Source organism: Moschus berezovskii, chromosome 6 (genome assembly GCF_049115385.1).
Source record: "Moschus berezovskii isolate FMDL1 chromosome 6, NW_MosBer_1.0, whole genome shotgun sequence".
Lineage (NCBI taxonomy): Eukaryota > Metazoa > Chordata > Mammalia > Artiodactyla > Moschidae > Moschus > Moschus berezovskii.
This window is the reverse complement of record NC_142465.1, coordinates 85857773-85876031: the sequence shown is the minus strand read 5'-3', so window position 1 is coordinate 85876031 and position 18259 is coordinate 85857773. Positions and strand designations below refer to the sequence as shown.

The 18259-nt window shown below is 40.1% G+C and overlaps 1 protein-coding gene across 2 annotated transcripts in view; it reads left to right on the top strand.

Annotated features, from left to right (window-relative positions):
* Positions 1-18259, top strand: part of CCDC91 (coiled-coil domain containing 91) — a 415614-nt gene that overhangs the window by 383857 nt on the left and 13498 nt on the right. The window lies entirely within an intron of this gene.

Here is an 18259-nt window from a genome sequence, read left to right as displayed (position 1 = left end):
TTAGGAAATACTCTCTCTGCTACTTTCCTCTGATTCCATATTGCTTTTGACTGCTAGATTTTCATAGAAAAATTAGTAAGACCAACTTCTGCTCAGAGCATATGATTTAGTTTAGCATACTTAACATTTAACATATATTTAATATATATGGTTATATTCAGAGTCACTATCTTGGCATTTCCTGAAGACTTTAAACTCCATAGTGTCTTTTACTTACAGAAATTTAGATATACATCAGCAAAACTATCATTTTTCATCCAAGCATAGTGATACCTATATAGTAAATGAGGTGGTAAGTCATTTGGGTAGGTCATACCTATGGAATTTCTCTATGATAATAGTCTGCATTTGTTTTACCACACACCATTTAGATTACTTGATCCTTCTATTTCCTTGCATAATGTCATTTGTTTATATCAGAACACAAGAAGAAAGAGTTTCAATGTATTGGCTGAATTTGTTCTCATTAAAACAGAAAGAACAAAGTTTTAATGTATTGACTGCTGCTGCTCTCTGCTGCTGCTAAGTCACTTCAGTCGTGTCCGACTCTGTGTGACCCCATAGACGGCAGCCCACCAGGCTCCCCCCGTCCCTGGGATTCTCCAGGCAAGAACACTGGAGTGGGTTGCCATTCATTGCCTTAATTAATGGGGTCCTCAGGTAGTACACTGTAATGGAGAGAGAGCAGATGTCTTGGGACTGTGTCATACTTTATATGATATTTCAGGTGCATCCCAAATGCAGTATGCACTTATGGATAACTTTTTTAAGAAATAAAATTATCCTCCCACCTTTGTTAATCTTACTTCCTAGTTGTAACGCATTTCTAAAGATGCTTGGGGAAGGTGGATTACACTTAAGACACTTTGCCAGGTTTTGTTCTGAACCTTTCTCACTCATCAGTATAAATATAAAAATACAAGTATAGGTGAGAAATAAGAATTTTAAATGGGAATTTTTATTAATTGACATGGCTATTTCTGTAAGAATTCTAGTTTAGAACCATTTGCTTCTTTTGGATGTATATAAAAAGCAACTACAGATGATCATTGTTATTTATTTGACAAGAAAAGTAAGTGGTTGATACAGAAACAAGTCATATAATAGCTTTTATACCAGCCTCACAAATATCTCTGGGCTATGAACCATCAATTTATGAAATTTCTACCCAAAACGCCACCAATTCTGATTTTCAAATTCCCTACAGATATTTAAAGAAAGAAAGAGAAGATTCTTGGTCTTTTCTTGTTTTGTTTACCATGACTAGATTGTCCCATTTTATTGGAAAGTCTTAACTTTAACATTGTACATGGCATAGGTCTACTTTTCACCTTAGTAAGAATAGTATACGATTAGGAATGTGTGGTTTTGAATCAGATTTCCTGGATTAAAACTGACCTTTGCAATTTATTAGATGTGTAAATTCAGGCAAGTACTTTAACCTCTCTTGCCACATTTTGTTTGTCTGTACAATGGAGATTAAAATAGTCCTACCTCACATAGGATTATTACGAGAATTTAATTAGTTAGCATGTGTAGTGTTTACATTACTTAGCACATAAAACATTCACTTTTGGTGTTAGCTACTGGTGCTATTATTTTATTGTTGAGATGAGTCCCTTAACTGTATGGTTGCGATCAGATTGTGTTTGGTTCTACTCATTCTGTCTTGATTTTTAAATATTTGTTAAATATTTTTTGTTCCAGAAGTGCATAAAATATATGCATTATTAAATTTCATGTTGAATGGAAAATTAACACCAAATAATTAGTGTGAAACTGATGGAAAGTCAATGTAAATATATATTTATGCCACAATGTCCTTCCTGTCTACTTACCAAAGTTAATCTGCAAAATTACTTGGAATTTCCTGGGGACAAAACTATCATATTTTATCCATAATATAAGTTTTAAATTGATTAAGAACTTTGTTTCTTTCCATATATTAACTTGTTTGCCTAAGTTAATTTCAGAATTTCACTGCTTTAGTTTCTAATTCATCCCCATTATTTATTTTTTAACATTTTTAGGTGTTTTCACTCTAAAGTTTGTAGATGAGATACTCTAGCAAAGAACAAGAAAAGAAAAGATACTTGTCAATGCAACTTGGAGGTGTATATGTTCAGGTGATTGGCATAACCTGATTACTATGATTTTTTATTTTTAAGCATTCATATACTCTTAAGCTATTAGAGGACATTATATTCCACTAGTTGTTTTTCAGCCCCTGAACTAAAATTTCTAACACAGTGGAAATTTCAGTCTCACTCCTAACATTTTGAGCTTCAGTTCAGTTCAGTTCAGTCGCTCAGTCGTGTCCGACTCTTTGTGACCCCATGAATTACAGCACGCCAGGCCTCCCTGTCCATCACCAACTCCCGGAGTTCACTCAAACTCATGTCCATCGAGTCAGTGATGCCATCCAGCCATCTCATTCTCTGTCATCTATCCTCAAGTAAAATTTTGTTTCTATTATAGTAGCAGACACATACAGTGTAGACTTGGTACCTTTATCACTAGAACTTATATTTTCCTCCTAGTAACAGAAGCTAGAAATAGTAATGGCATATGCAAGTCAGAGGTGAGTAGTTCAAAGGTACAAAAGCTTAGCAAAGTCATAAAAAATTCAGGATCCTTCTGACTTTGTCGGGTTTCCCTGATGGCTCAATTGGTAAAGAATCCGCTTGCAATGCAGGAGACCCTGGTTCGACTGCTTGGGTTGGGAAGATCCACTGAAGAAGGGATAGGCTACCCACTCCAGTATTCTTGGGCATCCCTTGTGGCTCAGCTGGTAAAGAATCCGCCTGCAATGTGGGAGATCTAGGTTCAATCCCTGGGTTGGGTAGATCCCCTCGAGAAGGGAAAGGCTACTCACTCCAGTATTCTGGCCTGAAGAATTTCATGCACTGTATATATAGTCTAAGGGATTGTAACAGAGAAGGCAGTGGCACCCCACTCCAGTACTCTTGCCTGGAAAATCCCATGGACGGAGGAGCCTGGTAGGCTGCAGTCCATGGGCTTGCTAAGAGTCAGACACCACTGAGGGACTACACTTTCACTTTTCACTTGCATTCATTGAAGCAGGAAACGGCAACCCACTCCAGTGTTCTTGACTGGAGAATCCCAGGGACAGGGGAGTCTGGTGGGCTGCTGTCTGTGGGGTCACACAGACTCGGACATGACTGAAGCGACGTAGCAGCAGCAGCAAGGGATCGTGACGAGTCAGACATGACTAAGTGACTTTCACACAAACACACTCACTCTGACTTTGTACTTTTTAACTCCTTCAGTTCAGTTCAGTTCATTGCAGTCGCTCAGTCATGTCCGACTCTTTGTGACCCCATGAATTACAGCATGCCAGGCCTCCCTGTCCATCACCAACTCCCGGAGTTTACTAAAACTCATGTCCATCGAGTCGGTGATTCCATCCAGCCATCTCATCCTCTGTCGTCCCCTTCTCCTCCTGCCCCCAATCCCTCCCAGCATCAGGGTCTTTTCCAATGAGTCAACTCTTCATATGAGGTAGCCAAAGTATTGGAGTTTCAGCTTTAGCATCAGTCCTTCCAATGAACACCCAGGACTGGTCTCCTTTAGAATGGACTGGTTGGATCTCCTTGCAGTCCAAGGGACTCTCAAGAGTCTTCTCCAACACCACAGTGAAAAAGCATCAGTTCTTCGGTGATCAGCTTTCTTCACAGTCCAACTCTCACATCCATCCATGACCACTGGAAAAACCATAGCCTTGACTAGACAGACCTTTGTTGGCAAAGTAATGTCTCTGCTTTTTAATATGCTGTCTAGGTTGGTCATAACTTTCCTTCCAAGGAATAAGCGTCTTTTAATTTCATGGCTGTAATCACCATCTGCAGTGTTTTTGGAGCCCCAAAAAATAAAGTCTGACACTGTTTCCACTGTTTCCACATCTATTCCCCATGAAGTGATGGGATAGATGCCATGATCTTAGTTTTCTGAATGTTGAGCTTTAAGACAACTTTTTCACTGTCCTCTTTCACTTTCATCAAGTGGCTTTTTAGTTCCTCTTCACTGTCTGCCATAAGGGTGGTGTCATCTGCATATCTGAGGTTATTGATATTTCTGCTGGCAATCTTGATTCCAGCTTGTGCTTCTTCCAGCCCAGCGTTTCTCATGATGTACTCTGCATTTAGCACTGGCTTACATGATTAAGGCTATAAAATGGCAGCTGGAGCTCTAGTAAACACATTTGAGGTAGCGGAAAAGGGAAGGATGCAAGAATCAAAAAAGGGAAAAGAAAATCAAGACAGGTGTCTGTCCCACTTTTAAGGAGCTCTTTGGAGATCCTCCCCAATAACTTGCACTAACATCTTTTTAGTTACCCCTTGCAGCCAGCTGGAAGGAAATCTTGGGAATGATACCCTGAGGAAGTTCACATTTTTCCTAGGATTAAACTGGAATTTTATTGGTAAGAAAGATGACTGGATGTTAGAGAGAGAACTCTCAAGCTCTGTCGTAATCCCTGACTTCTCGTATCTTCTGTTTGGTAGGTTCCAGTGTTAAGTTTTTTCAACATCTCTTTGAGCAGGTGCTATTGCCAGTTTTAGACAATAATGTCCAAATTTAGCTTTCTTAACTGAAACCAAACCTCCTTTACTTCTTTACAAGGAGGGAGGTTATGGTTTTCTTACATTTCTCAATCCAGCTGGGATTTTAGGAGGACCGACAGGGTGTTTTCCCACTTGAGTCCTTCAGTTGGATAAATGTGTTTTAAAATGTGCCAGACGTACAGCATTGTGTTTTTTCAAGGCTTTAGCAGTCAAGTACACACTGTAAAATCCTTAATGGAGAAGAAGAGCAGCCCTATTTATTTGAAATAAGAGAAAAAACATCTATTCTCACTGACTTCTATCTGATTAAATATTTCTTTGTTCCTTTGATTCTATTTTGGATGTTGAGGGTTTCCTAATGGGAATCAGATGTGTGTCGCAGGTGTCGGGTAGCTCACCTTGGGCACGTAGCCCCTTCTATCACTAGTGGAAAAGAAGATAAGCAAGCAAAGATTGTCGAAACCTCAGAGGTACCCCCCAAGGTGAGGTCCACCCCACACAGTGCCTTTTTGAGTGTTTCCCCTTTCTTTCATTATGGATCTAGAAAGAAGTAATCTATTGTTTTTATATACAGCCACTGAGGTTTACAGATCCTTTAAGGCATATGTGATGTATTTAACGTGCCAGCTTTTCTTCAGATGCTTCTGTTGCATTTTTAGGGAATCATTTGTATGTTAATATAACAGAAAGCTTCCTGAACCTGCTGTTTAGGAAGAGAAGAAAATTACATGTTTTAATAACTGTATCTATAGGGCTTTTGGCATATTGTCAAGTTTTTGCACAAGTGTACACAGTGCAAGATACCCCTACATATTTATAGCAAAACAGATACTGTGCCAAGGCCCCCAGCCATAACTGAAGTTCTTATCTGAAAAGGCACTGGAGTATTGTGCTTGAGAGAATAGCTTGGTGTCATACACACCTGGATTTGAATCCTGTCCCTACCACTCAGGCAAGTCATAACAGTCCATAATGTAATTACCTCCCCTTGAGCCTGCGCTGGATGAAGTGAAGTTGACTTTTAGGAAGATTGTGGCCTCTGTGTTGGGTGCTATCTTGCTCTCTTGGTGTGCTCCTGCTGTGTCTAATTCTCCCTTGGCTTCCTTGCTTTGCGAGAAGTCAGCTGTCATGTTACTAAGCAGCCTTGTGGAGAAGCTCACATGAGCTCTGTTGAAAGGGGATGTTTTGAGGCCTATCATCAACCACTCAGTGAGCTTGGAATCAGCATCTTTCCCAGCTGAACTTTGAGTTGACTGCAGCCCCAATGACGCCTTGATTGTAACGCCTCAGTAGAGACCATGCATGAGAGGTACTCAGTTAATCTGCACCCAGTTTCCTGACTCACAAAAACAGGGAAGATGATTAATATCACAGTTTTTTGTTTTGATTTAAACCATTATTAGGGTGATTTATTACACAGTAATCGATAACCAAGGGCTTCCCAGGTGGCTCAGTGGTAAGAATCCACCTGCCAATGCAGGAGACAGGTTCTATCCCTCAATTGGCAATATTCTCTGGAGAAGGAAATGGCAACTGACTCTAATATTCTTGCTTGGGAAATCCCATTGTCAGAGGAGCCTGGCAAGCTACAGTCTAGAGTAGCTATAGTCCAGATCGCAAAGAGTCAGACACTAATTAGTGACTAAACAACAACAAATAGATAACAAATATAACACAGAGGCAAGTTCACCTGTGCATCAGTTCAGTTCAGTTCATTTCAGTCACTCAGTTGTGTCCAACTCTTTGCGACCCCATGAATCACAGCACGCCAGGCCTCCCTGTCCATCACCAACTCCTGGAGTTCACTCAAACTCATGTCCATCGGGTCGGTGATGCCATCCAGCCACCTCATTCTCTGTCGTCCCCTTCTTCTCCTGCCCCCAATCCCTCCCAGCATCAGAGTCTTTTCCAGTGAGTCAACTCATCGCATGAGGTGGCCAAAGTATTGCAGTTTCAGCTTTAGCATCAGTCCTTCCAATGAACACCCAGGATTGATCTCCTTCAGAATGGACTGGTTGGATCTCCTTGCAGTCCAAGGGACTTTCAAGAGTCTTCTCCAGCACCACAGTTCAAAAGCATCAATTCTTCGGCGATCAACTTTCTTCACAGTACAGCTCTCACATCCATACATGACCACTGGAAAAACCATAGCCTTGACTAGATGGACCTTTGTTAGCAGGTAGTAATAATAACACTGTTCTCAGAACAAGAAAAGATTAGACTTGATATGTGTGCAGAGAGCTTGCAGTAAAGCCTTTTGGGGAATTTCCTGGCAGTACAGTGGTTAGGACTATGTGCTTTCACTGCCAAGGGCCTGGGTTCATTCCCTGGTCAGCAAACTCAGATCCCACAAGTTGTGTGGTGTGGCCAAAAAAAAGTAGGTTTGTGGACAGTTCTTTCCCTGCTTTTGTAAATTGAAACATAAAAGACAAAATGTAGCAGTCACTTGAGGATTTTAAGGTAGCACAGAAAGACAAGAACCCCCAGAAGTCATGTAATTCTTCCACCTACTTGAAAATAAGATGTAATTTTAATTGCCAAAAAATCAAAACAAAAAAGGATATAGAAAGTAATTTGCAAATATTGTTTCTTAGATTGACACAAAAGAATTGCTAAAATATTATCTTAAATTGATGAAAATATAAGAATTTATATTTGTTGTGCTTGATCAATTTGCTTACTTAACAATATTTGTTCAGGATTTTTGTGTTGTTTAATTTACAAAAGACCAGTTATCTTTGCAATGCTTTTGCACTAACCAAGATTTGAAAATATGTAGAAAAAGGTTGTTCATGGCTTGGAACATGTAATAAATTGTATTTAACACTTTATGTGGAAATGTCATTAAAATTGGTTAGTCTGTCTTGCCAGAATCAATCCATTTTTTATTTGAGATAAATTCTTACCATTGAACTCTGGAAAGTAGGATATGGAACTTAATAGGTAAACACAACCTTATGGGTCAGAGCCCTAAGATAGAATTTCTATGCAATTACTATGGTGCCAGTGGTAGAGAACCCACCTGCCAATGCCGGAGACATGAGTCCCAGGATTGATCCCTGGGTCAGGAAGATCCCCTGGAAAAAGGCATGACAACCCATTCCAGTATTCTTGCTGGAAAATTCCATGGACAGAGGAGCCTGGCAGGTTACAGTCCATAGGGTCACAAAAAGTTGGACACAACTGAAGCAACTTAGGGCACTTAACACATACAATTTTAATTACCTTTAGTTTTGTTGTAAAATTTTCCTAACTCTGTGGCTTTTTTCAAATGTTTTAGAAATTGTCTGAATTAGGAGTAAAGCAATTGTTACCAGCATTATTTTCATTTAAAATTTCTTAAACTTCACACATGGAACCTTCTTCTAGAAAGTCTAGTGCCTGTTATCAGGGAAGCAAAGGTAAAATATTCACTCACTCCCCCAGTGCATCCTTTTCTGGCCTACTGGAAAAGCCAATACAATAATGTAAAGTAATTAGCATCCAATTAAAATAAATAATTTTTTTTAAAAGAAAGTGGAAAAAAAAAAAGGACTGAATAGTGTGCCTGCACATTAAAGTTTGGAATACATGTTGGTTTATGCTGCCCAGATGATTTAGTGAAGAACAAAAATGAATGTTCCCATTCCCCCATGGATTCTGTGGTAGTTTGGGATAAAAAGGCAAAACTGCCCAAATATGTAAGAGCTATAGATGACTCAAAAAAAGAGAATTTACTTACCCTAAGACATCTTAAAAACAAAAGCAAAACAAATCAAAACTCACAGTTCTTTAGTTGTGGCCAATAGGATTTAAGACTCTTTATACCCGTTTTTCATTTACTCTAAAAGAGCATCTGTAATTCATCTTGTGCTTGCTGGCAAGTTACACAACTTCTTTATATGTTGATAGATTTTTACTAAATAGATTAGATTTGAAATATACTTTAAAGTTGAAAAGTTTCTCAAAGAGGAAAGGAAATGTGAACTCTGGATTGAGTATTCAATAGACATTAAAGTTCTTTGAATGTTCTGATAAACATTCAGAAGTTCAGGTCAAGGTACCTGTCACTGCCTTATCAAATCACTCTCCTGATCATATTGAAATCTTTTAGAGTCAGAGTCATTCTAAACATATATTTCTGTATCACTATTAACCTGAAGTTGGTTCAGAATCTCTTTCAACATGATTTATAATAATGACATAAAGCTGAAGCTCCAATACTTTGGCCACCTGATGCAAAGAACTGACTCATTGGAAAGGATCCTGATGCTGGGAAAGGTTGAGGGCATGAGGAGAAGGGAGTGGCAGAGGATGAGCTGGTTGGATGGCATCATCGACTCAATGAAATTGAGTTTGAGCAAGCTCCAAGAGAAGGTGAAGGACAGGGAAACCTGGTGTGCTGTACTCCGTTGGGTCACAAAGAGTTAGACACAACTTAGACTTAACACGACTGTTGTTAATACAACAACAATAGTTGTATTGCCAGAGAGGGAGTTTTCTTTTTTTTTTTTTTATTGGAGGCTAATTATTTTACAATATTATATTGGTTGGTTTTTCCATACATTGACATGAATCCGCCCTGGGTGTACATGAGTTCCTCCTTCCTGAACCCCCCTCCCACCTCCCTCCTCCCCTTATCCTCCCTCTGGGTCATCCCCGCATACCAGCCCCGAGCATCCTGTAACATGCATCGACCCTGAATTGGTGATTCGTTTCACTTATGATAATATACATGTTTCAGTGCCATTCTCCCAAATCATCCCACCCTTGCCCTCTCCCACAGAGTCCAAAAGACTGTTCTATACACCTGTGTCTCTTTTGCTGTCTCATATACAGGGTTATCATTTGCATCTTTCTAAATTCCATATATATGCGTTAGTATACTCACATATGCTGATGACACTACCCTTATGGCAGAAAGTGAAGAGGAACTCAAAAGCCTCTTGATGAAAGTGAAGGAGGAGAGTGAAAAGGTTGGCTTGAAGCTCAACATTCAGAAAACTAAGATCATGGCATCTGGTCCCATCACTTCATGAGAAATAGATGGAAAAACAGTGGAAACAGTGTCAAACTTTATTTTGGGGGGCTCCAAAATCACTGCAGATGCTGATTACAGCCATGAAATTAAAAGACGCTTACTCCTTGGAAGGAAAGTTATGACCAACCTTGATAATATATTAAAAAGCAGAGACATTACTTTGCCAACAAAGGTCTGTCTAGTCAAGGCTGTGGTTTTTCCCGTGGTCATGTATGGATGTGAGAGTTGGACTGTGAAGAAAGCTGATCGCCGAAGAATTGATGCTTTTGCACTGTGGTGTTGGAGAAGACTGTTGAGAGTCCCTTGTACTGCAAGGAGATCCAACCAGTCCATTCTAAGGGAGATCAATCCTGGGTGTTCATTGGAAGGACTGATGCTAAAGCTGAAACTCCAATACTTTGGCCACCTCATGCGACGAGTTGACTCACTGGAAAAGACTCTGATGCTGGGAAAGGTTGGGGGCGGGAGGAGAAGGGGACAACCGAGAATGAGATGGCTGGATGGTATCACTGACTCTGTGGACATGAGTTTGAGTGAACTCTGGGAGTTGGTGATGGACAGGGAGGCCTGGCATGCTGTGATCCATGGGGTCGCGGAGAGTCGGACACAACTGAGCGACTGAACTGAACTGAACTGATACTGTATTGGTGTTTTTCTTTCTGGCTTACTTCACTCTGTATGATAGGTTCCAGTTTCATCCACCTCATTAGAACTGATTCAAATGCATTCTTTTTAATGGCTGAGTAATACTCCATTGTGTATATGTACAAAAGCTTTTTTTTTTTTTTTAAATACTGGAGTGGGTTGGCATGCCCTCCCCCAGGGGATCTTCCCAACCCAGGGACTGAACCCACCTCTCTTTCTTATCCATTCGTCTGCAGATGGACACCTAGGTTGCTTCCATGTCCTGGCTATTATAAACAGTGCTGCAATGAACATTGGAGTACATGTGTCTCTTTCAATTCTGGTTTCCTCGGTGTGTATGCCCAGGAGTGCGATTGCTGGATCATATGGCACCAGTTTTTTGATGAATCTCCACACTGTTCTCTTTTCGTTGCAACAGTGAATGGAATAATTTCCTTAATTTCTCTTTCTATTTTCTCATTATTAGTGTATAGGAATGCAAGGGATTTCTGTGTGTTGATTTTATATCCTGCAACTTTACTGTATTCATTGATTAGCTCTAGTAGTTTTCTGGTAGAGTCTTTAGGGTTTTCTGTGTAGAGGATCATGTCATCAGCGAACAGTGAAAGTTTTACTTCTTCTTTTCCAATTTGTATTCCTTTTATGTCTTTTTCTGCTCTGATTGCTGAAGCCAAAACTTCCAGAACTATGTTGAATAGTAGTGGTGAGAGTGGGCACCCTTGTCTTGTTCCCGACTTTAGGGGAAATGCTTTCAGTTTTTCACCATTGAGGATAATGTTTGCTGTGGGTTTGTCATATATAGCTTTTATTATGTTGAGATATGTCCCTTCTATTCCCACTTTCTGGAGGGTTTTTATCATAAATGGATGTTGAATTTTGTCAAAGGCTTTCTCTGCATCTATTGAGATAATCATGTGATTTTTATTTTTCGGTTTGTTAATGTGGTGTATTACGTTGATTGATTTGCAGATATTGAAGAATCCTTGCATTCCTGGGATAAAGCCCACTTGGTCATGATGTATGATCTTCTTAATGTGTTTTTGGATTCTGATTGCTAGAATTTTGTTAAGGATTTTTGCATCTATGTTCATCAGTGATATTGGCCTGTAGTTTTCTTTCTTTGTGGGATCTTTACCAGGTTTTGGGATTAAGGTGATGGTGGCCTCATAGAATGAGTTTGGAAGTTTCCCTTCCTCAGCAATTTTCTGGAAGAGTTTGAGTAGAATAGGTGTTAGCTCATCTCTAAATTTTTGGTAGCATTCAGCTGTGAAGCCATCTAGACCTGGGCTTTTGTTCGCTGGAACATTTCTGATTACAGCCTCTAGTTCTGTGCTTGTGATGGGTCTGTTCAGATTTTCCATTTCTTCCTGGTTCAGTTTTGGAAAGTTGTACTTTTCTAGGAATTTGTCCATTTCTTCCAGGTTATTCATTTTATTGCCATATAATTGCTGATAGTATTCTCTAATAATCCTTTGTATTTCTGTTTTGTTGGTTGTGATCACTCCATTTTCATTTCTAATTTTATTGATTTGGCTCTTCTCCCTTTGTTTCTTGATGAGTCTGGCTAGTGGTTTGTCAATTTTATTTACCTTCTCAAAGAACCAGCTTTTGGCTTTGTTGATTTTTGCTATGGTCTCTTTTGTTTCTTTTGCATTTATCTCTGCCCTAATTTTTACGATTTCTTTCCTTCTACTGACCCTGGGGTTCTTCATTTCTTCCTTTTCTAGTTTCTTTAGATGTAGAGTTAGGTTATTTAGTTGACTTTTTTCTTGTTTCTTGAGGTGTGCCTGTATTGCTGTGAACTTCCCCCTTAGCACTGCTTTTACAGTGTCCCAGAGGTTTTGGGTTGTTGTGTTTTCATTTTCATTCATTTCTATGCATATATTGATTTCTCTTTTGATTTCTTCTATGATTTGTTCATTATTCAGCAGCGTGTTGTTCAGCCTCCATATGTTGGCATTTTTAATAGTTTTTCTCCCGTAATTGAGATCTAATCTTACTGCATTGTGGTCAGAAAAGATGCTTGGAATGATTTCAATTTTTTTGAATTTACCAAGGCTAGATTTATGGCCCAGGATGTGATCTATCCTGGAAAAGGTTCCATGTGCGCTTGAGAAAAACATGAAATTCATTGTTTTGGGGTAAAATGTCCTATAGATATCTATTAGGTCTAACTGGTCTCTTGTATCATTTAAAGTTTGTGTTTCCTTGTTAATTTTCTGTTTAGTTGATCTATCCATAGATGTAAGTGGGTATTAAAATCTCCCACTATTATTGCATTGTTGTTAATTTCCCCTTTCATACTTGTTAGTAATTGTCTTACATATTGTGGTGCTCCTATGTTGGGTACATAAATATTTATAATTGTTATGTCTTCTTCTTGGATTAATCCTTTGATCATTATGTAGTTTCCTTCTTTGTCTCTTTTCACAGCCTTTGTTTTAAAGTCTATTTTATCTGATATGAGTATTGCTACTCCTGCTTTCTTTTGGTCTCTGTTTGCATGGAATATCTTTTTCCATCCCTTCACTTTCAGTCTGTATGTGTCCCTCGTTTTGAGGTGGGTCTCTTGTAGATAACATATATAGGGATCTTGTTTTTGTATCCATTCAGCCAGCCTTTGTCTTTTGGTTGGGGCATTCAACCCATTTACGTTTAAGGCAATTATTGATAAGTATGATCCCGTTGCAATTTTCTTTATTGTTTTGGGTTCGAGTTTATACACCCTTTCTGTGTTTCCTGTATAGAGAAGATCCTTTAGTATTTGTTGGAGAGCCGGTTTGGTGATGCTGAATTTTCTCAGCTTTTGCTTGTCTGTAAAGCTTTTGATTTCTCCTTCATATTTGAATGAAATCCTTGCTGGGTACAGTAATCTGGGCTGTAGGTTATTTTCTTTCATCACTTTAAGAATGTCTTGCCATTCCCTCCTGGCCTGAAGAGTTTCTGTTGAAAGATCAGCTGTTATCCTTATGGGAATCCCCTTGTGTGTTATTTGCTGCTTTTCCCTTGCTGCTTTTAATATTTGATCTTTGTGTTTGATCTTTGTTAATTTGATTAATATGTGTCTTGGAGTATTTCGCCTTGGGTTTATCCTGTTGGGGACTCTCTGGGTTTCTTGGACTTGGGTGATTATTTCTTTCCCCATTTTAGGGAAGTTTTCAACTATTATCTCCTCAAGTATTCTCTCATGGTCTTTCTTTTTGTCTTCTTCTTCTGGGACTTCTATGATTCGAATGTTGGAGTGTTTAACATTGTCACAGAGGTCTCAAATATTGTCCTCATTTCTTTTAATTCGTTTTTCTTTATTGCTCTCTGTTTCATTTATTTCTACAATTCTATCTTCTAGTTCGCTTATCCTGTCTTCTGCCTCTGTTATTCTACTGTTTGTTCCCTCCAGAGTGTTTCTGATCTCATCTATTGCCTTATTCATTGTATATTGACTCTTTTTTATTTCCTCTAAGTCCTTATTAAATCTTTCTTCCACCTTCTCAATCCTTTTATCCAGGTTATTTATCCGAAACTCCATTTTGCTTTCAAGATTTTGAATCATTTTCACCATCAAAATTCGAAATTCTTTATCAGGTAGATTCCCTATATCTTCCTCTTTTGTTTGTGTTGGAGGATATTTATCTTGTTCCTTTACTTGCTGGGTATTTCTCTGCCTCTTCATCTTGATTATATTGCTTTGCTTGGGGTGGCCTTTCCCTCTTCTTGCAGTTTGTGGAGTTCTCTTTATTATGTAGTTTCCTCGCTGTGTGTGGGGTTGGACGGGTGACTTGTCAAGGTTCCCTGGTTATGGAAGCTTGTGTCAGTGTTCTGGTGGATGGAGCTGGATTTCTTCTCTCTGGAGGGCAATGAAGTGTCCAGTAATGAGTTATGAGATGTCAGTGGGTTTGGAATGACTTTGGGCAGCCTGTGTATTGAAGCTCAGGGTTATTTTCCTGTGTTGCTGGAGAATTTGCATGGAATGTCTTGCTCTGAAACTTGTTGACCCTTGAGTGGTGGTTGGTTTTATAGTGTAGGTATGGAGGCGTTTGATGAGCTCCTATCAATTAGTGTTCCCTGGAGTCAGGAGTTCTCTGGTGTTCTCAGGATTCAGGCTTAAGCCTCTTGCCTCTGGTTTTTGGTCTTATTCTTGGAGTAGCCTCTATACTTCTCTGTCATTTCCAAGGTGGTTCTCTCTGTTTCAGCTTCTGTTTGCTGGTCTCTTCAGTGTCTAATTTCTGCCCTGATACTAGGAGGTGGGTGGACACTTTTTAAGGCTCAGTTGTTCAGACCTGTTCTAGGAAGGGAGGAACACTGCAGACAGATATCTCTGGCGTCTGTGAGGAGTGCTCGCAGCGTCTCGGCCACACGGGGTTTGCCCCCACTCACAGCGCGTGTGCTGTCCCAGTCTACACTGCACAGGCTGTATGTTGCTATGCCGGGAACTGTCCGAGGCCGGAGCTCGGTTGTATGCACTTCCCAGGTCTGAGCGGCTCAGGTTCGGGTCCTTGGGTACTCCACAAAGGCGCAGACTTGGCTGGGTCTGCGTTTTGTGCCTTCCCTGGTCCAAGCAGCTCAGGTGACCAGGTGTTTGGCGAGCGCGGTCGCTGCGACATTGCCTCCCCAGTCCCTGCCACTCGGTTTTCTGGGTGTACAACCGGCGCACCTTCTCAGGCAGAAATCGACCGGCCCGAGCCCAAGAAGTCTTGATTAGCAACGGAGCCTGCCTGCAATTTGGTATCAGATGCCTTTCTGGGGCCATGGTTGCCCCCTCTGGCTCTGGCTGCCCTCCCTTGCCTGTCTTGGCAGGGGGTGGGGGGTGGGCCGACCGCAGCTGGCTCACTCTGCTCAGTCCTTTGTTCTGTGAGTGGGGCTGGTGGAGTCTTAGGTTAGAGCTTTCCGCCTTTTCGTGCGGAAGCTATCCCAGTCTGCTCTGCTATCTCCAGTCAGCTCCCCCAGACTGCCCTCGCGGCATTCAGGCCCAGTCCTCTCTCTAAGCAGTTCAGCCGGCTCCTCCCTGCCCAGCCCCCGCTTGCTAATGGCATATGCTGGCGTCTTCGCTGCTTCTCCACTGGGAGTTACCGTTTGGTGGTTAATCTGTGGGTTTTAATTATTTATTTCTTTTTCCTCCCGGTTATGTGGCCCTCTGAGGTTCCAAGACTCGCCACAGATTCGCCAGTGAGAGTGTTTCCTGGTGTTTGGAAACTTTTCTCTTTTTAAAGCCTCCCTTCCCAGGACGGAGCTCCGTCCTTACCTCTTTTGTCTCTCTTTTTATCTTTTATGTTTTTTCCTACCTCCTTTCGAAGACAATGGGCTGCTTTTCTGGGTGCCTGATGTCCTCTGCCAGCATTCAGAAGTTGTTTTGTGGACTTTACTCCACATTCAAATGTTCTTTTGATGAATTTGTGGGGGAGAGAGTGGTCTCACCATCCTATTCCTCCGCCATCTTGTTCCTTCTCCTCGAGAGGGAGTTTTCTATGTCAACTTCAGCTTTATATACAGTATATATTTCTTGCAGTCCAATTTACTTATCTGAAAATATAAAGAAAAGATTATTTTATTACTTGTCTAAAATATGTAGATGATTTTAAAAGAGAAACTCTTTATGGTTATAATATCAGTAATAAGACATTTACTACTGAGACTCCATTAATGCTACAATAATATTACAGGTAAGTCTCAATTTTCTTAGGCTGAAATGCAGAAATTGAAGATATAGGATATAGGTGGTATTTAAAGAAAAATGTTTAGATGTCACAATAAAAATAATTACCGCTAAAGAGTAAAAATCATCTTCAAGTCTGTCAGCCCCAAAGGGATAATTTCATGAAACCAACTAGCCCTTTATGAGTATGTGTGCATATTAATTTTAAAACTGATACATAATCCACTTCTTTTATGTCTATATTAAGAGACAGGATATTTATATCATTCCCCCAGAATGATTGTCAGCACCTTTCTGGTCCTAGTGCTGGTACTCAAGTCCATTGTCAAAATGTAGTGAGGCCATAGTCTTCTTGATATATAGTAGAGTTTCTTAAGCAAAGATAAACTCAAGCTAATACTTGTAAATATGTTTTGAAGAAGTGTATTTTTTAAGTGTAAGTCGGCATATCATTTTAGTTCAGTCACTAAGTTGTATCTGACTCCTTACAACACCATTGACTACAGCACACCACCTTCCCTGTCCTTCACTGTCTCCTGGAGTTTGCTCAAACTCATGTTAATTGTGTTGGTGATGCCATCCAACCATCTCATCCTCTGTTGCCCTCCTTTGCTACTGCCTCAATCTTACCCAGCATCAGGGTCTTTTCCAGTGAATCAGCTCTTCACACCAAGTGGCCAAAGTATCAGAGCTTCAGCTTCAGCATCAGACTTTCCAATGAATATTCAGGGTGGCTTTCCTTTAGTATTGACTGATTTGATCTCCTTGCAGTCCAAGAGACTCTCAAGAGTGGTACTGTGATTCTCAGCACCAGTTTAAAGGCATCAATTCTTTAGTGATCACCCTTCTTTATGATCCACCTCTCACATCCATATGTGACTACTAGAAAAAACATAGCTTTGACTATATGGACCTTTGTCAGCACAGTGATACTAGGTTTGTGAAACTGGTCTATTAACAATTCAACATGTCAGTTTTCCAAAATTGTAAAGTGTAGATGTTAGACTAAGCAGCCTCAAAGTCTCTTAATATTAAAATTCCAAGATGATGGGAGACTAAGGGGAAACTGAATCAGTGCAACCTTCTCTATATATACACATTTCATTTTGAGTCTAGGGGAGTTCTCAAGAAAAATTGATTTGTGGGGCATTTTCCAAAGTATGCTTTATACACACACACAATTTCAAGGTCTAAAAGTTTGAGAAACATTACTTATGCCCTAGCCATATTGGCAGCTCACAATGCTTCTTATTAGCACTAAGGCTCTGAAAATTTCTGCATAAAAGGAACCCTTTTTTATCTTTCATTTCCCCAGTTTTCTCCGTTCATTGTATCTTAGAATGCCACCACCATTCTAAGAATCACCTTTTATTTCTCTCTTCCTTTCATCCACAAACTTCCTATCCATCAGTAACTCCAGTCGGTCATATCTAAAAATAGGACCAACTGTTAAGCCTCTACTGCCAATAGTCTGATTAACTTTACATTTTTTTCCCAGGCCAAAAATTCTCTTAATTGGATTTTCTTCTTCCACTCTTGCCCCCTCTGCAATCTCTTGTTCCCAGTAACGAGGTGTGATTTTGTTGCTGTTGTTGATCCCACATGGCTTATGGGATCTCAATTCTCTGAGGGGTTGAACCAGGGCCAGAGCAGTGAAGGCTCAGAACCAGGGAACTCCCTACAAGTGTGACATTCTTCAAACATAGAGTATGGCCACACTTTTACTCAAAGCTCTCCAGATTTTCCCCATGCCCTGTAACACCTTCCTGCTCTAATCACTGTCTATTTCTCTAATGCTCTCCTACCCTACCAGTTCCCCCTTGCTCATTTTACTCCTATCTTATACTTACTGCCAGTCCTCACTGAAACCAAGTCTGAACACACATTTTGGACTTTTCTCTTGTGTTTTCATCTGTTTTTGACTTACTTCCCTGATGTTTTTGCATGGTTCCTTTCCTCCCTCACTTCTCTTTTGTTAACCTTTTTCTTTTTTAATTTATTTATTTATTTGGCTGAGCCAAGCCTTAATTGTGGCACGAGGGATCTTTTCATTGTGTCAGGTGAACTCTTTGTTGCAGCATGTGAGATCTAGTTCCCTGACCAAGGATTGAACCCGTGACCCCTACATTGGGAGCATAGAGGCTTAGCCACTGGACCACCACTTCTTTTAAGTCTCTTAATTACCACCTTTTCCAAGTGGTATTTTCTAACCATCCCTCCAAAAAGATCTCCTCTCTGCCTCTGTCAAATCCTCTGCTTTACTTTGTTATGTTTTATAGTGTTGATCTTCACCTGAAGAATATTAATTTGTTGTCTCCTCAAACTAAAACATAAAGTGTACAGTAGCAGAGAATAGTCTTC